General features: G+C 33.0%; 1 protein-coding gene across 11 annotated transcripts in view; it reads left to right on the forward strand.

Moving 5' to 3' along the window:
- Zbtb20 (zinc finger and BTB domain containing 20) overlaps positions 1 to 24,572 on the forward strand; it is an 806,989-nt gene that overhangs the window by 225,515 nt on the left and 556,902 nt on the right. For 10 of the 11 annotated variants that reach the window (XM_071615331.1, XM_071615319.1, XM_071615317.1 and 7 more), the window contains one exon: positions 9,858 to 9,897. The gene's annotated coding sequence lies outside the window, so the exon portion shown is untranslated. Of the gene's footprint in view, positions 1 to 806; positions 827 to 9,857; positions 9,898 to 24,572 lie in introns of those variants that run through there. The other variant, XM_071615323.1, reaches the window with a different exon arrangement.

A 24,572-nucleotide genomic window follows, 5' to 3' on the forward strand; every position in this document is an offset into this window, starting at 1 on the left:
GTACTTGATATTTTTGTTTTTGGAGCTCTGCATTGGAGTTTGCTGTTCTATGAGACTCCCACATGGATTTCATTGTTGAAAGTATCTTGCTAAAGTGGATTTGCTTCTTCTAGATATTCCAGATTGCCATTCTCTATTATTGCAAACCTGTTTTTTCCACTTATGGTTCCCTGATGATTGCTGAGTTGGAAATTCTCCAAGGGGTGTTACAGTAGCTTCATAATGCTTTGTCTCTGTCTCCTTAGAATTTTATTATTTTTTTCATGAGATCAAACATTTAAAACATTGTGTGTGTTTTCTCTTTTTAATATAAGCCCTCTATGTTTCAATAGTGATATTTCTGTATGAATCTAGCCTGACATTTTATAGGAAATAAAGGAGCATATTCCTGCTTGATAAACTTGTACTTCCTGTATCTTTGGCTTGAATACCTTTTCTGCGAGCCATTAACTCATTGTCTTTTATTTAGGACTTCAGTAAAATGTCATCTTTTAATAATTTCTTCATTAATCATCCTATCTGTATTACTGAGTTTTGTGTTATGGTGACTAAAAAGTCTGACAAGAACAACTTAGAGAATTTTTTGTCTCATAGTTTCAGAGGTGTCAGTCCATGGTTGGACAGTTTCATTACAGAAATGCCATAGCAGAAGGGCATAATGAAGGAAAGCTGCTTAGCTTCTGGGAGCAGGGATGAGGGTGTGAGTGGTGGTGCACAGGGAAAAGATAAACCCTTCCAGGGCATGCCTCCAATAACCTACTTTCTCCAAATAGGTCTCATCTCTCAGTACTCCATTCAGTTATGGATGGATTAGTCCATTAATGAGGTAAGAGCCCTTAAGATCCAATCATTACCTAAAAGCTCCACCTCTGAATCTTGCTGCACTGCCGATCGTTCTTTCAACACATGAGCTTTTTGTGAACCTTCCAAATCCAAATCATAACACTATATAAAATTTGAACCCTTACTTGTAAGTCTCAGCCTATGCCTTTCCCCTTTACTGCTGTTTAAAAATTCTTTAGCAAGGAACATTATCTATCATTCCATATATATCCTTACTAAAGAATTTTTAAACAGCAGTAATCACACTCAAAGAAAAATAAACTCTTCATAAGCTAGAAATCTTCATCTACTTTGTTTACTTCTAAGTCCATCACTTTGAATAATGCCTAATACGTCATAAGTACTGAAATTGAAATAAATGAATGAAATCTTTAATAACTGTGTGTTGTGTGTCCCTGAACTAGGTGATGATGATATAGGAAACAAAATTGATAATATTTTAGCCTTCATGATGACCACGATCTAGGAGGAGTATAGATTATTAAAAAGGTAGTTTCCCACCTCTGGTGAATAAAGGCTATACAGTTGAATTCCTGATGAGCTTTTTGGCACCAGGAAGTATTCCTCCAAGAAGTATGATGATTACTTTTGATATGTAGTGCATCTAAGATTTCTTCTAAGAACTAACTGAATAATGCAGGAAGGCATGCACATTCACATACATGATAATGACTTAGACAGAAAATAATTTTAATAAGGAAGCTAATATGTTTGAGTAAATTTACTTGACTCCTGAAAGCAACTACATATGAAAAAATTTCTGGTAAAAATTTTATGATAAAAATTAAACATCTGTTATCTGGAAATCCAAAATCGAAACTGCTCTAAAATCTGAAACTTCTTAAGCTCTACCATGATAACAAATAGAAAACTGCACACCTAAACACAGTCAAAACACAGGCACACTAAAAATATTGTATAAAATTACCTTTATTCTACATATATAAGATGTATTTGAAACAATGAAATGTGTATTTAGACTTGGGTCCCATACTCAAAATATCATATAATGTATATGCAAACGTTCCAACATAAAAAAAAGTAAATCTGAGACACTGCTGGTCCCAAGTGTTTTGGATACAGGATACTCAGCCTGTACCAAGATTTTCTTCCATTATTAGTAGGAACTGTCTGATACGCACAAAATGCAAAGATTTACCCTAAGTTTATATCCTGTTGCCTTGTAATTTAATGAGCAAGTACACATTTGCCTTTGCAGGCAGTACATGAAGAATGATATGCTTTTACTTTATCAGTAAATAATAAAGTTTATAGCTATATTTACACAGGCTGTGTTTCTAGTATGTGAACTCATATGAATAATGTTAAACCTCTAGTATGTGTGTTTAATGTACTAGTTGATTTTTTTCCAAATTATAATAGTAGCAATTGTTTTATTTATGTAAGGAGAGGCTCTTTTCAAGAGAAAAGCTAGACTTCTCTTTCTATCATGTTGAAATCTTTTCCCATGTCTAACTGCTGTGATAGTCCTACGACTCTGCCTTAAACATTTTTTTTGAAAGTTGGCTGTCCTTAACACCTGATTACTGTTTTTCTGCCTTTGAGCCCTTGTTTCTCCAATTATTCCCTACCTAAAATGTCTGATCCTTGATTTTTGGTAATATTAGGTCTTTTTTTTTTTTCTGCAGACCTCGACTGACCAATGTAAAGGAACTAATGTATAGTGAGCCCTTTCTTCTAAATAACATAAATTATATTACCATGTGCTTTCATATAGAATCCCATTGAATCAATATAAGAACTTAAATGTTTAGACAGCAGCCTACCATTTTAAATATGATGAATATGAATATTAGGGAGGGTTTATTAGTTTCCCTAGGAAACATAGCTAATAAGCTGGAATTCAAACCTCAAATTTCTGATTAGAAATGGTTGCTATTGTCATTATGATTTTATTGCTTTTCCTATATATTCTACCCTCAACCTACCAAGAATTAATTTAAAAAATTTCTTAGCTTGCCTTTGATTGAATGGAATTTACAGTAAAATTACCATACTGTTTAGGTTTCCATGTGTTAGACAGTTGGAATAAGAAGAAAACATCAGTTGGAGTAGCTGTTTGCTACCCAATTTTAGTCTTTTTTGAATGGAAGCTGCTACCCCTAGTCTCCTGCATCTGACAAATACTCTTTATTATATATCAGGCACTAAACTAGACCCTTTGTATAGAATGCAGAACAAAAATTACATGGCTTCTATTTAGTATAAAATCTAGTTGGAAAGAGAGATAATAAATACATAAATCAATACCAATAATTTAAACTGTCATATTTGACATGAATAAAAAAATAAATAAAATAATGAAGGGATCTATTTCAAGATTTATAGTCAGAGAAGGTCTTTTTGAGAGAGACCTGGTAAGGTACTGAAGAATTAGCTCAATGAACTCTATGTCATAACTTCTAGTATGTTAGATATCTGTCAATGTGTAGGTTTGCCCATTGTAGGCACAAGTCAATTAGGTTTTCTCATCTGGTATGAACATTTGGACACAGATTCTGAAAATTGAGATTTGAACTTTTGAAGATGAAAAGCAGGAGGAAAAAGCACAAGAAAAGAAACTGGAAATTTAGTCATTTAAAGATTGGAAGGAGTTTGTTTAGGAATGTGATTGCTTAATTTTTTATGCAATGTGAATTTTCTTAATCATAAAGAATAGATGGCAACATAATTCACTCAGGATTCCTCTGACCAATATTTAAGGAATACCTACTGCACATCAGATATTATGTTAAGGAATAAAATGTAAAGGTGAATAAGACAAAACCCTTGTCCTCGAATTTATAGACTCTGTGAAAGACAATTACAATGCAATGTGATGATTATTAGTACAAGTTTAAGAATAGAAATCAGATTTTGGAAAAGGTAGCATATAAACTAAGACCACAGGTTTATGTACAAGTAGACATGTTCACATTTCTTGGGAATACATTCATTTCAATAATCATAATTCAATTTGACAGTATTTTGAAAATAAAACTCTTAACATAAATTTTGGTTTTGGTCATTTTGCTTAGTAGCTCTTAAATGTTCATTTAAGTAGCTCTTAAAGGTTCATTGATAAGTTTGAACAAAATCATCTATAGAAACAACATTGATTTCCTTCTTAATACATTGTGAAGTGTTAATTATTAAACAAAGCATCCATTGTATTGTAGACGAGTTTTCTAGATAAGAGTGCAAATTCTTAACGTTACACATAAAATTTTATATTAAATTGTTTCACTTTAGTGGCCATCAATATTAGAAAATTCAAATTTAGCACATTTTAAAAAATATCAATTTTAGTTTTCATACATTTTATAGCTTTATTGTGATTTATCTGGAGAGACAAATCATGCCTTTGCTAACCGGTGACTGTTGTTATGAATTTTGTTTTTTACTTATTGCCCTTTATTTGTTTCCAGTTCACAGTGTTGCTAAATAGATAACTCTTGCTTTTCATTTTCCTCTTTTTGATAAACTGATAGTTTTTAAGCACAAAAGGGCTATTCTAACTCAGTAATTTACATAAAAATCATAATTAACTAGTCTTTCAAGACTACATTAAAAATTATAATTCTTCTTACTCCCTTTTTTAAATAATTCACCTTTATTTATTTATTTATTTATTTATTTATATGGTGCTGTGATTTGAACCCAGTGCCTCATCGATGCTAGGCAAGAGCTCTACCACTGAACTACAACCCCAGCTCCCTCTTATTCTTTATAGTACTTTTTGTTCAAATAAATTACAGAAGTTACGACACCTCAGTTTTCAAAAATAAAATTGGCTTTATTTATGATTAAAGTCAATAATATAAAAACTATAATAATAACAACAACAAATAATAATAATAATATTACATTGTATCACAGGCTTTTCTTAAAAGGCTGGAGGATCATGAGTTCAAAGTCAGCCTCAGCAACTTAGGGAGGCCCTGAGCAACTCAGCAAGACCTTGCCTCTAAATAAAATATTAAAAAGGAATGGGATGTGACTCATTGGTTAAGTTCCTCTGGGGTCAATCCCTGGTACCCCACCACCACCAAAAATGTGTTCCTTAGGATGCTCATTAGTCATGGGGAAGTGTCTTTTTAGTCCTCAAACAAAAATAACAAAACACTCCATAGGATAGGATATCTCCATGTTTAATGGTACTGATAGTAAAGGTATTAATAATCTGTTTGAGAATCTGAAGACATATCATTTAACAACTTGGAATTTCTGCTGTCCTTCAGATCAAAACAGAAATGAAATATAGAAAAAAAATCAGTATATATCTGTTTCTGTCTTACAAGCCACAGGAGAAAAACTGACTGTAGTATCCTTCACTGTACTTGCAAACTTATATTATGTGGGAACTCCAGTCATTTTTAGGTCTTTTTAGAATACATAGAAAAATGATATTGTGTACATGTGATTGCTAAGGAGCCCATGACACCTTGGTCTGATTTTGTTGAGTAATTACATCTATTTCTCCTTACTTTCCTTTTTCTGATTGTTTCTGTAAATTAGGAAATATTTAAATATTTTATAATGATCCTTCATTTTCATCCAGAAAAGTCATTCAATATAACTACAATATTATTTAGATCCTAATGCCTAGTGATAGGAATGGTGCTTAAAAATACTTGTTAGAGTTCTTAATGGGGCTGTTACCTTTGTTGTGGAGTGTTTCTTGATTCAGACATGTCCTGTGAACAGCCAGTACAGGACTGGTGCTTGGATGAGGTACTGGATGATACTGTGAGCAAGCAGTTTTTATTTTCTTACCACCTGATTAGTTTATCCTCTCAGCTTAATGTGATCATAATTATTTTTTCATAAATTCTTTTTTAATGGCTGTAACTGTTCTAATTCTTTTACATTCTTATGACCCTGATCTCTGCAAAAACAACTCTGTAGGGTAGGTAACATGATCATGGTTTATAGACAGGGAAAATATAACTTGTTCAAGATCAGAAATTGAAGAGGAGCAGCTGAACTTCTATTTTAGAATTGTCTGATGGCAAAAGCTAAGCACTTAACTGTTATCCTACATCATAACCACGGCTGCCTAGAACTCAAAGAGCCTGGTCTATGGATCACTGATCACATGAATATCTTTTCTTAGTGCTTGTCACCACTTCACACAGACTGACCTCGTGGACCTCACCCTCACAACCATCTTGTGGCACTGACTTCAGAAGGGCAAAGATTATGGCTATAGATCACAAAGAATAGACCTGCTATTGAATCTGTATGCTGTATTAATTTATCTGCACAACCAAAGGGGTTTGCCATATCTCCTTTTGTCCAACTGGTAGTGTTGTCATAACAGTGTCTTTATACAGGATTAACAAGTAACTAACTTATTTACTTTGGTTGCCAATAAATAACTGTAGTCTGTTAATAATTGTGCATGTGTTTTATGTGGCTGTGTATATCTGAGACAGTCTTACATTTCTGGCATCCTAGATGGGATCGATATTCCTTTATACTTAACCTTCTATTTTATTATATTTCCACTAACAAAAAGTAAATCACATAAAGAAAAGCTTAAGTATTTAAAATAATTTACCAGTATATTGTATAAGTGATACAGACTAATAAGTCTGAATCTTTTTTTCAGTGTTACCTAAATATAAGTTTTTGTCCAATCTTAAATAAATGAATAAACCTGACATGTATTTTCTTGCTTTAAAACATATCAGATCTTTCACAAATTCCCTGAACTGTATTATGTTTATCTCTTCATATTTTTAACACTTTTAAATTGCTAACATGATGAAGGTAAGTTGTATCCTAATTTATCTTTTAGTGTATCACAGTGCCAAACTTGACCTTACACATAGTAGATGCTCATTGAATGTTGTTGGCTTGGTGAATAAATTAGTCTGTACTAGATTGAACAGATTTGCAGTCCTAAATTGTTCTTGCCATCATTTCACTCTGCATAATTAAGAAGTTTTACTGAGATGATTAAAAATGTGTTATTGAATTACTGGTGTAGATTCTAAAGCAGTGGGATAAAAAAGACCATGAATATACCCCTATGAGGAAGCAATGAGAGTGTGTTTCTCACTGTAGGTACACCTAGTGGATTTTTTGTGTGATTGAATTAATTTATTTCTTTTAGGAAGGTTAGATTTATGATTTCCATATGGCACTTTATAAGTTTATCTTTTACCCTTAACTTGCCAACTTATATTTTCCTATGATAAAAGTAATTAACTGTATATGAAAATAAAAAGAAAAAATTTAAACACCCATATTTCTATCATCCAGATATAATCACCCTTAGTATTTGTGTTTTTTAATTTTTTAATCTACATAATTTTATACTGTCTATGCAATTAATACCCTACCATAAAATTATCATTTTATAGATATTTCTATTGTTTTTATATTACATAAGATAGATTCCTGGAACAAAATCACTGAGTAAAAATTTTGAACTTTGAGGTCTTGATATGTATATACTTTCTAGAAACTTACAATTTGTACTCTCATTGGAAGTATATATGATGCTATTTCATTGAGCCAGTGTCAAAATCATTTATCTATCTGTACTTTTAAGCAAGTGTCGTCAAGTAGAACTACTCACTTTAATATGTTGCTCTTGATGTTAGTTCTGCCTATACATGAACAGGGTATATTTTTCCATCTTCTAAGATCTTCTTCTATTTCTCTCTTTAGGGTTCTGTAGTTTTCATTGTATAAGTCTTTCACCTCTTTTGTTAGGTTGATTCCCAAGTATTTTATTTTTTTTGAAGATATTGTGAATGGAGTGGTTGTCCTCATTTCCATTTCAGAGGATTTGTCGCTGATATACAGGAATGCCTTTGATTTATGCGTGTTGATTTTATATCCTGCCACTTTGCTGAATTCATTTATTAGCTCTAATAGTTTCTTTGTAGACCCTTTTGGGTCTGCTAGGTATAGAATCATGTCATCTGCAAATAGTGATAACTTAAGTTCTTCTTTTCCTATTTTGATGCCTTTAATTTCTTTCGTCTGTCTAATTGCTCTGGCCAGTGTTTCGAGAACTATGTTGAACAGAAGTGGTGAGAGAGGGCATCCCTGTCTTGTTCCAGATTTTAGAGGGAATGCCTTCAATTTTTCTCCATTCAGAATGATGCTAGCCTGAGGCTTAGCATAGATTGCTTTTACAATATTGAGGTATGTTCCTGTTATTCCTAGTTTTTCTAGAGTTTTGAACATAAAGGGATGCTGTACTTTGTCGAATGCTTTTTCTGCATCTATCGAGATGATCATAACTGGTGGGACTGCAAATCGGTGCAGCCAATTTGGAAAGCAGTATGGAGATTTCTTGGAAAGCTGGGAATGGAGCCACCATTTGACCCAGCTATTCCCCTTCTCGGTCTATTCCCTAAAGACCTAAAAAGAGCATGCTACAGGGACACTGCTACATCGATGTTCATAGCAGCACAATTCACAATAGCTAGACTGTGGAACCAACCTAGATGCCCTTCAATGGATGAATGGATAAAAAAAATGTGGCATTTATACACAATGGAGTATTACTCTGCATTAAAAAATGACAAAATCATAGAATTTACAGGGAAATGGATGGCATTAGAGCAGATTATGCTAAGTGAAGCTAGCCAATCCCTAAAAAACAAATGCCAAATGTCTTCTTTGATATAAGGAGAGTAACTAAGAACAGAGTAGGGTCGAAGAGCATGAGAAGAAGATTAACATTAAACAGGGATGAGAGGTGGGAGGGAAAGGGAGAGAGAAGGGAAAATGCATGGAAACGGAAGGAGACCCTCAGAGTTATACAAAAGTACATACAAGAGGAAGTGAGGGGAAGGGGAAAAATAATACAAGGGGGACAAACGAATGTCAGTAGAGGGGGCAGAGAGAGAAGAGGGGAGGGGAGGGGAGGGGAGGGGTGATAGTAGAGGATAGGAAAGGCAGCAGAATACAACAGACACTAGTATGGCAATATGTAAATCAATGGATGTGTAACTGATGTGATTCTGCAATCTGTATATGGGGTAAAAATGGGAGCTCATAACCCACTTGAATCAAATTGTGAAGTACGATATATCAAGAACTATGTAATGTTTTGAACAGCCAACAATAAAAAATTAAAAAAAAAATAAAAATAAATAAATATGTTGCTCTTGACAACTATGCTCAGAAATATATAAATTAAAAACTGTATTTTGCTTTCAGAAAGAATTATGGAATTCTTGCTTTAGAGAATTCAGTTTGGATGCTGCAGCTTACAAAGTTTCCTCCTAAACCAAATTATTTTTTGGTTCTGATTATAAACTACATACTTTTGTTTAAACTGGACTTAGTTTTCTATATTGATAACTACTTCACTGGAAGTTTTGTCAGTCAGTGTTTTGGGTTGAGACATTAGGCATTATATCTGATGTAGTGTTAACGTTCCTTCTTGTATCAATCAGTCTCATTTCTCTTCTCTGTTGTAACAAATTTAATGAGCATTCAAAATTTACTTATGTTTATTTATGCATTTTTTTTGTGTGGACTGCTGTACAAAAGCACCTTCATTCCATACCAATATTCTAGCCAAACTGAGTGCAAATGAGTCAGAGTAGTTTCATTTTAGAGAGCAGCAGTCATATTTGTATTAGGAAGGCAATAGTCTTGGATGAATACCAAAAAAAAAAAAAAAAAAAAAAAATCATTTTTAAGTGTTTGCCTCGTCCTCTAGTGAAAGCATTTGCGTTTCAGAGGCCATGGTGAGTCTCAGTCCCTTGCTGGTTCCTGTTTTTGATAACATTGCTAAGAGGCTATATGTATTTGTGTGTATTCACACACATGAATTTAGTATGATCTGAAGTATCCTATGAGAAATATATATATATATATATATATATATATATATATATATATACACACACATATATAATTTACCTTTTCTATTCACTGCAGTCTTTCCTACTTTTCTGCATAAATTGTCTCAACAAAGATACTAGATGTAACTCAGTAATTTAATCTTACTTATATGACATATTTGTTTTGCATTTCAGAGTACCAGATAAATTGCAAGTCTGTTGTGTCCCATAGCAGGTATGTATATGATTTACCTATAACTAAGTAAGTCTGTGTATTAACTGAAAAATTACTACATTTTGTTTATTAAAATTCTTACAGATTTCCTAATATGAAAATGTTAATTTTTTAATATTGTACTTACAGATATTCACAGCTTCAAAGAACATTATATTTCATACATATGTTGTATTTCATTTTATTGTAAGAATCAAATAAACATTTATAAAATTTGATGAGGCAGAATAATTTTAATTATAAAGCTTTCATCTTTGAAGATTAGATAGTATTTTATGGAACTGAACTATTAAAGCAACTGATGATGTGGGAACAGACTGTTACAGAACTACTGTGTTTTTGACATTATTGTTTTTCAAACTTTTTTGCTGTTTTCAAATTCATTTTCCATGGGGGTTGCTTTAGGTAAGGAGTGGTTGCAGATGTACTGTCTGCTGCACTGTCTCAAGCACTAGACAAATGGGAAAAAAAATGTTTGCACCTGTTTAAAATCTCAACCGTGCGGTGTTGTGGTTCCTGGGCAACAGGCAGGAATTCTCAAAAGCTTGGTTGCACCTGCTCAATTGTTGCTTGCAGCTGTGTCAGATGAGTAAGTGCACAGAGAAGCTTGTTAGCAGTTTGGTTCTGCTGTTATGTATTTGTATTTTTGTACTATGATTTTGAAAGATACTTCCTTGATGTAGACCTTGAACTAGTACATTCATTTATTTTAAAACTCACTAATTTGGGCTTCCAAAATATTTCCTCCGAATCCTTGTGTGTGTGTGTGTGTGTGTGTGTGTGTGTGTGTGTATAGTCATATATATATGGCTGCCCTGCCCTAGATAATATGTACACTGGCATCTTCAAAGCATACCTGGGAGACTAGATCTCTCCAGATAACTGTGATGACTGTGTTGATAATAATCTTTGTCCTGGTAGAGACATTTTGTGTTTGGCTCAATTTCATCATGTTGGCAGCCCCACTATGTGAGGCTGGATGTAGTTATTGATCCATTTAGCTGAACAGATTTGAAAGCATTTGGATATTAGTGGACACATGGGGAATATTCAGAAAATTTAAGGGTATATTGTAAGATGATTTCTTGATTTGTGCATGTCTCTGTTGCATTTGGGGCAGAAGTGAGGGAGAAATAAAGTGAAATTAAACAGCAATCCTAGAAAAGGGGCTAAAAATCCAGATGCAGATTTTGAGAATGGGATATTATCCTTGGATCAAATGCTAGATACCTGGTATTTTTCCTAAGTGTTACTAGTGGTGAGATTGTTATTATTTGTTAATGGTTTTATGTATCTTCTGACAAATATCTGTATTTTCAAAACAGGCAAGCTATTGTAGGCCATATTTTATACTAGCTAGGTAAAATTCTATAAATGAAATAATTAGTAAATTTATTCAGTAGTCCTATATTCCAGATAGCAAAAACTTGTTCAGACAGTTCGCATTATTTTCCTTAACCTAAAACACTAACAGTTTTAAAACACTAACGGTTTCCTATCAACATTTAGTAACAGAAATCTTTCTTGAAGCTGATATTTTTTTTTATTTTCATTGATCCATTTAGAATTCTTTTAATAAATAACCATGATATGAATTTAACCTCTTGGGAAGTAAGAATAGAGATACAAAAGTAAAGAGTATTGGCCATAGTCCCTTAATGCAATGCCTTGAACATAGTAGTTGGTCAATAAATGTTGAATGAATGCATATATGAATAAAACATTTCTGCTGTTCTATTAGAAATAGAGGGATAGTGTCCTAGAAACTTATTACTTGTTATACATTTTGGATAAGCCTTGATGGACTTACTTTAGTTTTTATACTGGTGGATAGATAGAGATGAAAATACTGATAAATCCTGTTCTTAAAATGAGACATTAATATATCAGAATTGATCCTTTGTTATTTTTATAAAGAATTAGAATAATAATATTTGCTTTATATTCATTTTTACTCAGAATGAGAAAAGCCTTTTTATTATCCCTATTATACACACAAGGCTGAGGCCTTAATGGTTAAGTTACTTGTCACCTTGGAAACTCTTTGCAGCATAGGGATAAACAAATCTGTGTTATGTGACTAATGCCCTAACCTTCCTGAACACTCACTCTGCTTTCTTCCTCTCCTTATCTCTGTCTTACTAAAACACAAAAAATAAAATCCGTGTTCACTCTCTCAATCAGGTAAGATCAGAACATATTAAACATTTGTAGCTGTTTCACTAAGCAGAAATAATGTATCCTTTATTTATTGTATACATATTTATAATTATGGTTTCTAATTATACACCAAATTCCAACTATAAATACATAAAGTCATACAAAGGTAGATTCAAAGAGAACCATTAAGACCTGCTTTAGATAGGCACTTCTAGAGTTCCATTTTGGTAGCGTGATTCACTCTCCTAAGAATGGCCCAGGTTGCAAAATGAGGCAATAACTACTGTAGGTAAACATCTTGTTTAGCTTCAAAAATTTTGCTACCATTGACTGATGATAATCATGAGCACTTTTATGCTTGAAAGTGCCTTTCCTCTGGGAACACTTTTTCTTTTACCCTTAATTTAAACCAGTGGGCAAGAAGTCAATATCATGGACATCATTTCTTCCTTCTGATTCTAGTGTAGTTGATTAAGCTATATCACTATATTAGTCTCAACATGAGAATTTAACAGTTAAGCCACCATATGTATTAGCTAGAATATTTATCATTAAACCAGACAAATATTAGCAGCTGCTTCAGTGGTCTGTACCAGAATTACTATGTGGAATCTCAAAGATAAACTGCCAAGCCCTAGAATTCCTCAGCCTAATTGCAGGTTTCTGTGTGACTTCAGGATTAAAGAAATAAAGGAAGTAAATCCACATTTATTGAGAACATAGCATGCCTAAATATAATTTCTTTCTTTCCTCCTTCCATCCTCCCTCCTGGCCTCATTTCCTGTCTTTCTTTTACTGTATAAGGTAAACGGGATGCCTACTGTTTGCTAGACACAGTGACAGGCTAAATGAATAAGAAAAGTACTTGTTCTCAAAGATCAACCAGTGTAGAGGGAGACAAAGATATGTCAAGAGGGTTCTTTTGAGCATCACCAATTATTATTTAGTATGGAACTGGTCACATGTCTGTTCTTTTGTTTCCTCTTCTGTGAAACTAGAAACATTATCTACCGTATATTTTAATGTCTTGAGAGAGATAACATGCTCCATTGTTTGACACATAGCAAATACTCAATAAAAGTCTTAGCTATGCTAAATTTTCTATCACCACCACTACTACCAACATGAAGACTGCTCTAAGATACTGAAGAGTTCCATCCAATGTCTGGGAGCAGACATTGTAGTCTGAATATTTTTGCATAGATTGCCTCCAAAATTCTGCCCAAAGTTACAACTGCTTTTATGGATTTAGAAGAAATTTTAGAAATTGTCAATCAGTATACTAAATCTAAAAGATATATTCTTTTTGTCATTTTCCCCAAATTTTAATTATGGTCAAATACACACAACAGAAAATTAACCATCTTAATCCTTTTTAGATGTTTAGTTGAATGGTATGAAATACATTCATACTGTTGTACAGCCATCACAATCATCCATCTCCACAACTTTTTAATCTTGTCAAACGAAAATGCTATACACATTTAAAAATAACTCCCAATTCTGGCCTCCCTCTGCCTGCTGGCAACCCCCATTCTACTTTTCATCCAAATGATTTTGACTTCTGTTAATTACATAAGGGAAATCACACAGTATTTATGTTTTTGTATTTGCCTTACTTCACTTAGTGTAATATCCTCAGAGTTAATCCATGTTGTAATACAAGTCATAATTTCCTCCTTTTTAAAGGGTGAATAATATTCCATTGTATGGATATTCCATATTTTGCTTATCATTCATCTGTCAGTGGATATTTGGATTGCTTCCACATTTTGGTTATGCATAATTCTTCTATGAACACAAGTATACAAATATCTCCTTGAGAACCTGCTTTCAGTGATTTTTAAATATATACCCAGAAGTGGAATTACTGGATCATGTGGTAATTCTCTTTCCCATGTATTCTTATGCTGAGATTACTTTCATCTAAATTGATTGGAATATTTTAATTTGTGTCTGTGAATGACATTGGTTTCTTCATAAGGAAAATAGGATGAGTTAGGTTCAGCAAGAAAATATCTACTAGTTGAGCTTATGCTTTAAAGGAGCCTATGAATGCCTTAAATAGATCAACATCTCAAATGCTAATGATGTTTTTAGAATATCTGGATTTTAACTCTTTTGATCATGTTTGAACTTAGGAGTTTTGAATTCTAACTGGCTACTGAAATCTGAGCTCCAAAATTCATTAGCTATGTGACCTGATCAAGGTTGCCTAAGCTTACTAAGTTTCAAGTGTTCAGATTTATGATATGGTAAGACAAACACTTGTTTTTTATTGATGTATGTGAGGATTAAAGTAGTTAGGTATAAAAATATTTGGAGTGCAATATTTACTAATATTCTCTGCATGTTAATTTTTTCTCTTTCTTGTTAATATATGAAGTTGTTATAATAGGCAGTATAGGAATTTGAAGGAAATTTGGTATTCATTTTTTGGCAGTTAATTTTGGTAATGTTGTGGCTTTGATAAATACTGTGGAATATCTCAGTTTATCATGTAGACTCATAATTTCTAGCTATGCTTGTGTTCACCTCAGTGTTTGGTTACTATGGAAGCATATCCTCCAATGGAAGTTCTGCTGATACAACCCCAGATAGCTTTCACCCCTCTTTTGAAAAGCAGATGCCCTCAAAACCAATCTCTTAAAAATAATCTCTCAAAGAACCCATATTTTCATTAAATATGGTTCTCTTGGCAAGGTTGTCACAATCTAAGCAGCTTCAAGTTTAGTGCATTTAAGTGCCAATGACTAGATAGCTATATAAGGTTTCTTTTTTCTTGAGAAGGAAATTAGCGTGGTAAAATATCCTGATGCCCTACAATGCAAACTCCCTTAACAGGAGAAAGGATTTGTGAATTTATATGTATGATTTTCCCTTAATTATCTTTAATAAAATCTAGATGATCTTAATTATAGTAAACCATTTTCCTCTGCCAGGCTGCTTATATTGCAGCAGTACCTTCTTGAACAGCAATCAGAAAAGGATTCCTTAGAAGTAAGGAGAATAGCACTAGGTACATGGATCTGATCATTACTTACCAAAAGTTATAGAGTTGATGTACATAATGTCAAATGAACAGTTTTTGACATAATAAATCAAGACAGACATTGATAGTTAAATTTTTACTTAGTTGGGTATCAGCATGCTAAAGCTTTATCACAGTCTTAAGGGTGTACCACAGTACCTCAAACTAAGCATCTTAAATAGACACATCCTTTCTTGGGCTTAGAAGTCTGAAATCAGCAGGGTAGTTGTTTCTGGGAGTTGAGAGAGAGGGATCTGGTCCAGGACTTTCCTTTTGACTTGTAGTTAGCTGTCTTTTCCCTTTGTCTTTCTCCCTTAGTGTCTCAGTGTTCAGATGTCTCCCTTTTTATAAGGGCATCAGTCATATTGTATTAAGGTCCACCCAATAACCTCATTTTAATTTGATTAGGTCTAAAATGGCCTGCCTTCTCCAAAATAAAATGACATTTTGTGGTACTGGGGATTAGGATTCCAGTACTTTTTTGGGGTGTAGGGCACGATTTGATACATAATGACTGGGTTAATAGTTAATATTTGAGTGACTTTTATATTCCAGACATATATATATATATATATTATTATATATATATTATATATATATATATATATATATATATATATATATATATATATATATATATATTATTGATAATGCTTATAACATTTGTTAGACGTTATTTCCCCCATTTTCCAGGTGATAAAATGGCATGTCAGAGAAGATAAGCAATTTGTCCAGTCACACAGCTAGTAAATATTAAATGTTGGCATTTGAACCCAGTATTCCATGCTGCTTTTTAAATGGATAAACTTCATAACAAGTCCAAAGTCCAAAGTCCAAAAAAATACTTTGAGTATTTAAGATTGTGTTTTGGGTTTTTGTTTTGTTTTATTATTAGGGCTGTGCCAAAGCACATTTCACCCTTTAAAAATGGTACATTATATAAATTATATTATTGCCAAAATGCCCAATCATTGAATTCCTACAAATTCACTCCTAATGTTTTTTTTTGTTGTTGTTGTTGTTGTTTGTTTGTTTTTGTTTTGTTTTGTTTTGTTTTGTTTTTTAACTGACAGTTGTCTTTGAAAGCTTAGTGTTTAAGCTCTCCTGCACCTGAGGAAGCTTTTGGACAGGACGGATTCTGAACATAGACTGCATGAGTTGATTCTGGCCCCCATTTATGTGGATGGCACTGAGAGCCAAGTCATGCTCAGAGTCTGCTACTCAGCACATGTGCTTTCTGTTCTCCTCCCCCCCCCCCCCATACTTCTCTCTCTCTCTTTCTCCCTCTACCATCATCTTATTTTGTTTCTTCACTTTTACCAGGTAGTTTGTGTTTTTTGCTTTTATGCAATTCTTGCCACAATGATAAACATTGAAAGGGGATGGGTGTGAATGACAAAATCTCTGTTTATGCACAAGCTAGTGCTCTTGTAGGTGGCCACAGCATTATTGTTACTCATTTGATCTAAGGAACAAGAGGCATTGTGTGTCTTGTATAAGTTTGCCATCTTACTAGTGAAAACATTTTTTCTCACATTTAAGTTTTAAAGCAAAACCAACTCATGACCCAAATTCACTAATAATTCTCTTAAGTAACCCTTGTATTCATTTATAAGTTTTTTTTTTCCACCCACTGTCTTCTAGCCTGGTTTAAAATTTTTATATATGTACTTTTAAAAAATTGATTAGCTGGAGAGCTGCCCATTCCTCTGTGCTGTATAATAAGGATTTAAAAACTGCACACTGAATTCTGTATAGTGTAATTAAAACTGACCCACATTTGGACCTGAGTACACCAGGACTTAGCCAAACTTGCCATGAGCTGAGTTCTGGTGGCAGATGGGAACTAATGAGGACACACTCCACTCCAGAATTTCCCAGCTGCTTGGCCCCTTTTTGTACAAACAAGGTTTGGAGCGAAGTCCGGATACCAAGAGCATGTTCTGTAAATGTGCTGTACCCAATGATTTGGGAAACGTTTTTACAAAATCAGGCTGTTTCAAAGTATCCTGAAGACCTCAGCCCCTGTATAATTTAAAACATTAAAAAAAAGTCAAAGGTAACTTTTGTGCTCTTTCTAACCAATTTTTAATTTTACAGTGAATAAAAAAAATTGTATTTCCCCTGTCTTCTCCTACGCCTGGCAATGGAATGATCACTTATATCAAACCTGGTGATTAGAATGGTATCTAATCTCAGGGAGTATCTCAGGGAGAGTTGTGTATCAGGATAGACTATGTTTCCTTGCAACCTATGGATCTCTTCAACTGGTTTGATGTCCTGGGACTATTCAGGCAGATGTAATTGAATCAGTTTGAAGCAGCTGTAGCTGGCATGTGGTCTCTCAGATTGCTAGCACCTGCTTGTTTTTTTGCAACTCACTGGAGTGAGAAAAGTGCCAAAACCAGCATTGGTCTTGGAGCAGATAAAGCACTCCATATCTTACATTCTATTCCCCTCCCAGTCTAGCCACATCATCCTGGTGCCTGAATTAATAAAACCCCCTTTTTATAGTTAGGTCTGAGGTATACTTCTCCTTCCCATTTTTCTCAGTATTCAAATTCTGACAGTATTGACCATGCTTCAGTAAATAAATAAATAAATAGTATAATGATGATCAGGTGGCTTTGGGGCTCTCTTATCATTAGACAACTGGATAGCCTGTGGTTTGCAGAATCATTTAAATGAACACACCAAATTCATTTGCTGTTCCAGCACAGTCTTATTGGCACAGAGAATGAGTAGTTAATGTATAACAAACTGTGAGCTGTTGTGGAATATGATAAATACACTTCTTTAGCAGGAGGGAATGTAAAATGGACCTGTTTCTCTAATGCAAGCTCAAAACTAATTGACATGGATTTCTTCAACACATACTATGTGAAAGAAGATACAGTATTATAAAATGGGACAATAATCCAAGAATATAAATATGTAAGATATATCTTAAAAGACATATTTTTTGAAAAAGGTTTAAATCTATTTTAAAACCACTTTTTCTTTTTGTTCCATTTTGTCATATGGCATATGATAAAATACTTAACCCTTAATGTTGTCAATATCCTAATATTTAATTTGAATTAGGATGATAAAGAACATGTTTACTGAAATTTATGGTTTATGTTACAAAATTTCTATGAAAAGGTTTTAATATTGATAATATTTTGAGAAAAGTTAAGTAATAGTAATAAGAGCAAACTCTACAAAGGTTATTTCATTATCAAAAGCAGCTGCCTATTTTGCATGGCATGGTTAAATGCAATGGATATAGAAAAGAATCCGTGGTCCCTGGATACAAGAATTTTGCAGTATACTTGAAGGCACATGATATACATTTTTTTAAATAGCAAAATAAGGCAATTCAGTTAAATAAATGCCCTAGAACTGATGGTCCCTTCCCCCTTTCACTGATCATGAAAGACAGCACCAGCTGAGTGCAGTGGGACATGTGTATAATTCCAGTGGCTGGGGAGGCTGAGGTAGGAGAATCACAAGTTCAAATCCAGGCTTAGCAAGTTAGTGAGTCCCTGTCTCAAAATAAAAATATAAAAAGTGCTGGGGATGTGTCCCAGTGGTTAAGCAGCCCTGGGTTCAATAGCTCCTACCAGGAAAAGAAGGAAAGGAAGGAAGGAAGGAAGGGAGGGAGGACCAGTCCATTGTGGTTTTCCCTACTCCCTGCTACTAAAATAGAACTGGAACTCTGAATCCTCCTGAAGATAATATTTTCCACAACATTATCAACTGATGGACGTTCCAGGTAAGATGAAGCTCATTTATTATTGCTTAAAAAATCATTAAGTGCTAAAATTATTTAGTTGGAGCAGAAGTCTCTGTGAACCACTATAAGTGAATCACCTTGAGGTGGAATACATTGAAATGTATTGGATATACATTGACATATAGGACTTAAGCTACTAGAAAGGAGAAGGTGAAGCACTGTGAAGCTAGGGAGAAATATAAGCAAATGATGGGAATTGTATGGTACAAAGATAATGAATTGGTCTCAGTTGTAAATAAATAAATTGTTATGTAATATTAGTTCAGTATTTCCTCTGCTACATTATAAACTTTGTGAAGTATTATATTAATTTTTATATAAAATATCTCTTTACAGATATCATTATCAGTGACTACTGTCTGAATTTGGTCTTCCATGTGTTTCTATAGGTTCTTATTTCTTTCCTTTCTGTAGACAATGCACCTCCCAATTTGGTAGGATCTTCTCACTGCCAATAGTCTTTGTGAAGAACTGATGGGGAATTCAAGGAGGATTTTGTGCTTTTATACATTTATATAAACAATAATCTTTTTAAAAGCTGATTTGTATTTTTATGAATACTATGGCACTAGCAACGCTTACTTGGGATAAATTCTAATTTAACCCTAGTTTATAAGATTTTTCTACATATCCCTTGTTTTGCGGAATAAGACCAGATATCAAAATGGCTATGAAATGGTAAGCAGCCCTCTGTGTTCTTTTAGGCTAAGTCTCCTCATCTGTTAATTAGAGGTGACATTATACAAAAGCATTCTGATGTTAAAATTAACTCTTCCTCTTCTATTTGCAATCATCATCATAATTTGGTTCTGAAACATATAATAAAATATTGCCTACTGTATAGATCCTTTTTCTCTATCACTTTTATTACTTTCTCTAGCTATTGCAGGTTTACTCTTCACTTTGAATATAGCAATATACATAGCTAAAAGTGAAGGAAGAAAGAATTCAAAAAAGACTCCATATTCTAGTTTTTGCTAATATTTACTTTTGAGTCATTTGCTCCTCAATAATAATTCTCTCATTTGTAATATAACTGCTTAATATTAATAATTTATATATTTAATGTATCTGCTAAACTGATCCAAAATTAATATATTGCCTTTTGTGGTTCATTTATTTATTCATTCATTTCTTCATTTAATGCAAATTGTTCTAGCTATTAACACAATTGCATTTGCTTTCCACCTAGTTGTATATATGACTATGGCAATTGCCTATGTCCACATCTTACTGAAATTACAAAGTGTTAGGAGATCAATATTTCAGAAAAATAAAATAAAATTTGAGTAAATTCTCTGATTTGTAAGAACTATTTGTTCCCACCTTCACAGTATTTGGGGACTTGATCATAAGTTTGACTAAAATTTATTAACTGCAGAAACAATGTCACATATTAATAGTCACCTCTTAGGTTAAAAAGCCAAGAGAAAAAAATAGCAGTTGATATTTGTAGTTTTCTAGAAGGTTAATTCCTTATTTCATTCTTTCCTTCTTTAAACATGTAATGTGTAATTCTGAATGTCTCTATTTATCATCCTTGTGATTTGGGGATATTTAAGAAACTTTATGAATAAATTTCTAATTTTGTAAATTACATGAATTCCTATATATTTAGGGTAAAAATGTGTGACTAGATATTTCTTTGCACAAAACATATTTTCTTTAAAATATTTTATCTTTTCACACTCTTACTCATTTTTTGATTACACTCATCAAAACAGGGTTATACTAGGTAGGTCATGATTTTTTTAAAAGATTAAAAAATTAAATAAATTTAAACCTTCTAAATTTTTAGATTTAAGTGATTGTGTCTCATGATGATATTGATGATAAATATAGAACATGAATAGGTGAACTGAAAATTAAATTAAAATGTTGCTTTTAAATGCCTTAAATTTATGTAGCAAGTAGGATAGCTGAGTTCAGTTTTATTTAAGAAATGGTTAATTTTGTACATCAGAAAACAGTTCAAGCATAATCTTTAATCATGTTGGTCTGATGCCCCAGGCAAAGCAATGTATACTTATTAGAGCCTTTGCCAGTGTCAGGATAGTGTATACCCCAGGCCAAAAGAAAATTGATTCTTCTCCTGTTAATTTGTCATTTGATATCATATTTAAATTTCTATTGATCAAAAACAGGTGTATTCACTTTTCAGTACAGTCGTTCAGCAACATAAATAATTTTTCATTTGATGACTGATTTGAATTGTGTCTAATTAAATAATTTCAGGCATAACTTTGCTATTGATTATATGGCATTATAAAATATTTATTAATTATTCACATCAATATGCAACTTGGGGTATTTTAAATATAAATCTATTTTTACAAAAGTTTTTAAAAATGACTAATACTAGCTTAAGAACACATTCTTGCTTTCTTGAAAATATGCAATTAGAAGAAGTTATATCACTTTTTGAGGGCATCTCTGTTGATCTTTAGAGGAACAACTCCAAGTAGAGGGCAGTACACTCCTTTCAAGGCTGACTTACTACTACCAGCAATCTCTCGGTACAACCTCTCTGTTTTCTCATTGATTGCTCTTTGCCCTGTGTGCTCAGATCAGTTGGAGAAGTTGAGGTCACCAGTCACACCTATGAAAATGTTATACCCTCTTCCTATTTTCTTGGCCCTGGGGAATGTATTGAGCATGCACTAGTTACCTAGGACTGTTGGAATCAGTTATCACAAAATGAGTGGTTTAAAAGAACAGAAATTTATTCTCTCATAGTTCAAGATACGATAAATCTAAAATCAGGGTACAGTAGGGCCACATTCCCTCTGATAACTCTAGATGAGAATCTTTTCTTAAACTTTTGGTGATTCTAGGCTTTCATTGGCCTTAGGCACCATCACTACAAACTCTGCCTTCACATTTTCATGAATGTCCCCCAACGTGTGTCTCTGTGTCCTCTCTTTCTCTTAGAAACTTGCAAGTCATTGGATTTAGAACTTACCTTAAATCAAGAATAATTTAATCTCATCACATCTGCAAAGACATTGTTTCACAACAATGTTATATTATGAGATCCAGGGTGGATATGCAAGTTTTAGGACTCTAGTCACACTCAACCTATTCTGAAGGGTAATTTAATTTTATAGTAATTAACTATGGAAGACTTCTTTACATACTAATACCTCATTTTTCTCTCTATAGTAGAAAAGCTTATTCTGATTTGTGTTTACAGAATACCTGTTGTGTGATAACCTTGGTATTTTTTGTGAATTTAATCGAGTCATTTTTCCTAATACTTTTTAAAACTACTGAAACTTCTTTTCATCACAGGTGATAGACTTGAGACATCAAAGAGATACTAAGAGAGTTCTAGTCACTCTGCCAATGCAGTGGTAAATTAAAAACTGACCTTGGTATCCTCCAGCTATTCTGTGACTTCATGTGTGTTGAGACGCTCAATATACTTTTATAGTCCATAGTATTTTAGATAACTTTACCTAAATCATAAGTTACAGAAAATATTTTTTCATAATGATCTTTTGATACTGTAACTTATGCAACTGAAATTTGTTGTCAAAAGTATTGTTCTATAGGATTGCCTGTTGAATCAATGAGGTAATCTAATCTCTGTATTTAGTACCAGCCAGGTCTTTATTAAAGACTACATAAACAAGTATACATCCATTACATGATCCCTAGAAGCCTATCCTATGTGTCCACTTAAGATTGGAAGAGCCAGGCCTATCTCCAAGAAGTTACTTTATAACTTTATGTAGTAGATGATTTCTACTTCTACAAAGTTGATTCTAAATCTATTGGAAATGTTTTCTTGTCTTGTAAAAAAAAATGAGTAGACTTCTATTAGGACAAAGATGGTCAGAAGGAACACAGAGTGAAGTAGAATCATTTCTAAAATAATTAGAACATAATTGGAAGTATTTGTTGACCCTTTCCCTCATGATTGTGGAATATTACAGGAGTGTTTCCTTTAAGAATGGTAAACAAACCAATAATTTGAATTTTTAAAATAGATAATTAATAAAGTGATTATATGAATTTTTATAAGTCTTATCTATTGAATAATTCCTTTAGGTTTGCAGCTCTTTTGGTGCACTTCTGTTCTGAATAAAACAGAAATAAAAATTAAAATTAAATGAAGTCTGAAATAGTATAGTTAAATATGAAAATGTGATTTTCTTAATACAAAACTTGTTTTGCACCCAAAACACATTAATGAAATTAACCTATTCTAGTTTTATTGTTCTAGAATGAAATAGAAGAAAGATACTGTACCTTATAGTGCTAATATGGTGGTCGGGATGGTAGTGTGTGTATATATGGGCGTGTGTATGTTTGGGCTAGGCAGAACTGAATTTAAATTCTGTCTCAGCTGTTCCCTGGCTACATCAAGTTAGAAAGTAACCTCTCTGAGATGGGCCTTGCCCTTCCAAACCTGTGTAGACACATAAGCTTCCAGGGATCATTTAATGGATGTGTAGATACTAAACAAATTAACAAATTTATAAATAAGATGTTTAGACAGTGGTAGGTGCTAGTCATGAAATACAGTAGAAAAAATAGGATAGAGAGTTACTGGGAATAGGGAATGAAATAATGACTGACCTTTCTGAGGAAATATTATTCAAACACCACAACACAAATAATATAAATTAACCAGTCAGGGAAGGTCTAGAATATAAGAAATCTCATGTCTAGATTCTCACAGGTTGGGGGTTGTGCATCCAAGGAGCATGTGTTAGAGTATCTGTGGCAAAGGAGGCATGTCCTATCTGTTGATTAATACATTGGGGCAAACAGTTGATTCTCCTCTTTTTCCTAATGGTAAACATGGCAATAATAAGCAAGTGGGCATGGATTAAAGATGCTTAGCCATATCTCCTTGAAACATTATGAACTTCTTATTTGTGAAAGCAAAAGAAATTTGACCAAAATGGTTGGATTGGATTAATTGTTATTCTTACCTCTCTATGGCAATTCTGTTGTCTACTTTGTTACCAGGAATTGTTAGATAAATCACAGGGATTTTTGAATCATCTTTTCTCCCTAAGGTAAATCATCCTTTAAAGTAATAGTATTATTGTTTTTTCTCTTTTTATGCATATCAAGACTGAAAATGAAAATTGAAAGACAAATAGAATATTATTTGATTTAGGATTTTTTCTTTTTGTTTATTTTAATTTTTTAATTTGTAGGGTGTTTTTCAGTATTAATCTTAATAGTAGCCCAAGATTCAACATACTTTAGGAATATGTATTATCTATCCATTTGAATTGAACACAGAAAATTTGTTACACCATGTCTACTTTCATCCTTAAACAGAAATTTCTTCAAATGTTTCATTCAAAATTAAATTACTTATCCATATCTAGACAAAAGTATGTAGTGGTAAATTATTGAAATTGATGAAATTATATTGAATTTTCTTGAGTTTAATATATCTAATCAACATTGCATTCACCTTGTTATTATTTTTTAATTGCTTGATGCTATAAAAGATGACAGTATTACTATGATCCTAGCTGGTACTATAAGAAGAAGTGCATGAGTAAGTAGACAGTCTAGTGAGCATTTGTAAAACAGAGATGAATAACATTTTCAGATATGGTTAAGCTTTCAGGTGAGAGGCTTTAATTTTCTTCCACTAGAGAAATTAAAAAGTTCTCTGACATACTAATTTACAAACCAAACTATGGAGTTATTAACAACACACCATTGTTAAAAGTT

The sequence above is a fragment of the Marmota flaviventris genome, chromosome 8 (assembly GCF_047511675.1).
Source record: "Marmota flaviventris isolate mMarFla1 chromosome 8, mMarFla1.hap1, whole genome shotgun sequence".
NCBI classification, from domain to species: domain Eukaryota; kingdom Metazoa; phylum Chordata; class Mammalia; order Rodentia; family Sciuridae; genus Marmota; species Marmota flaviventris.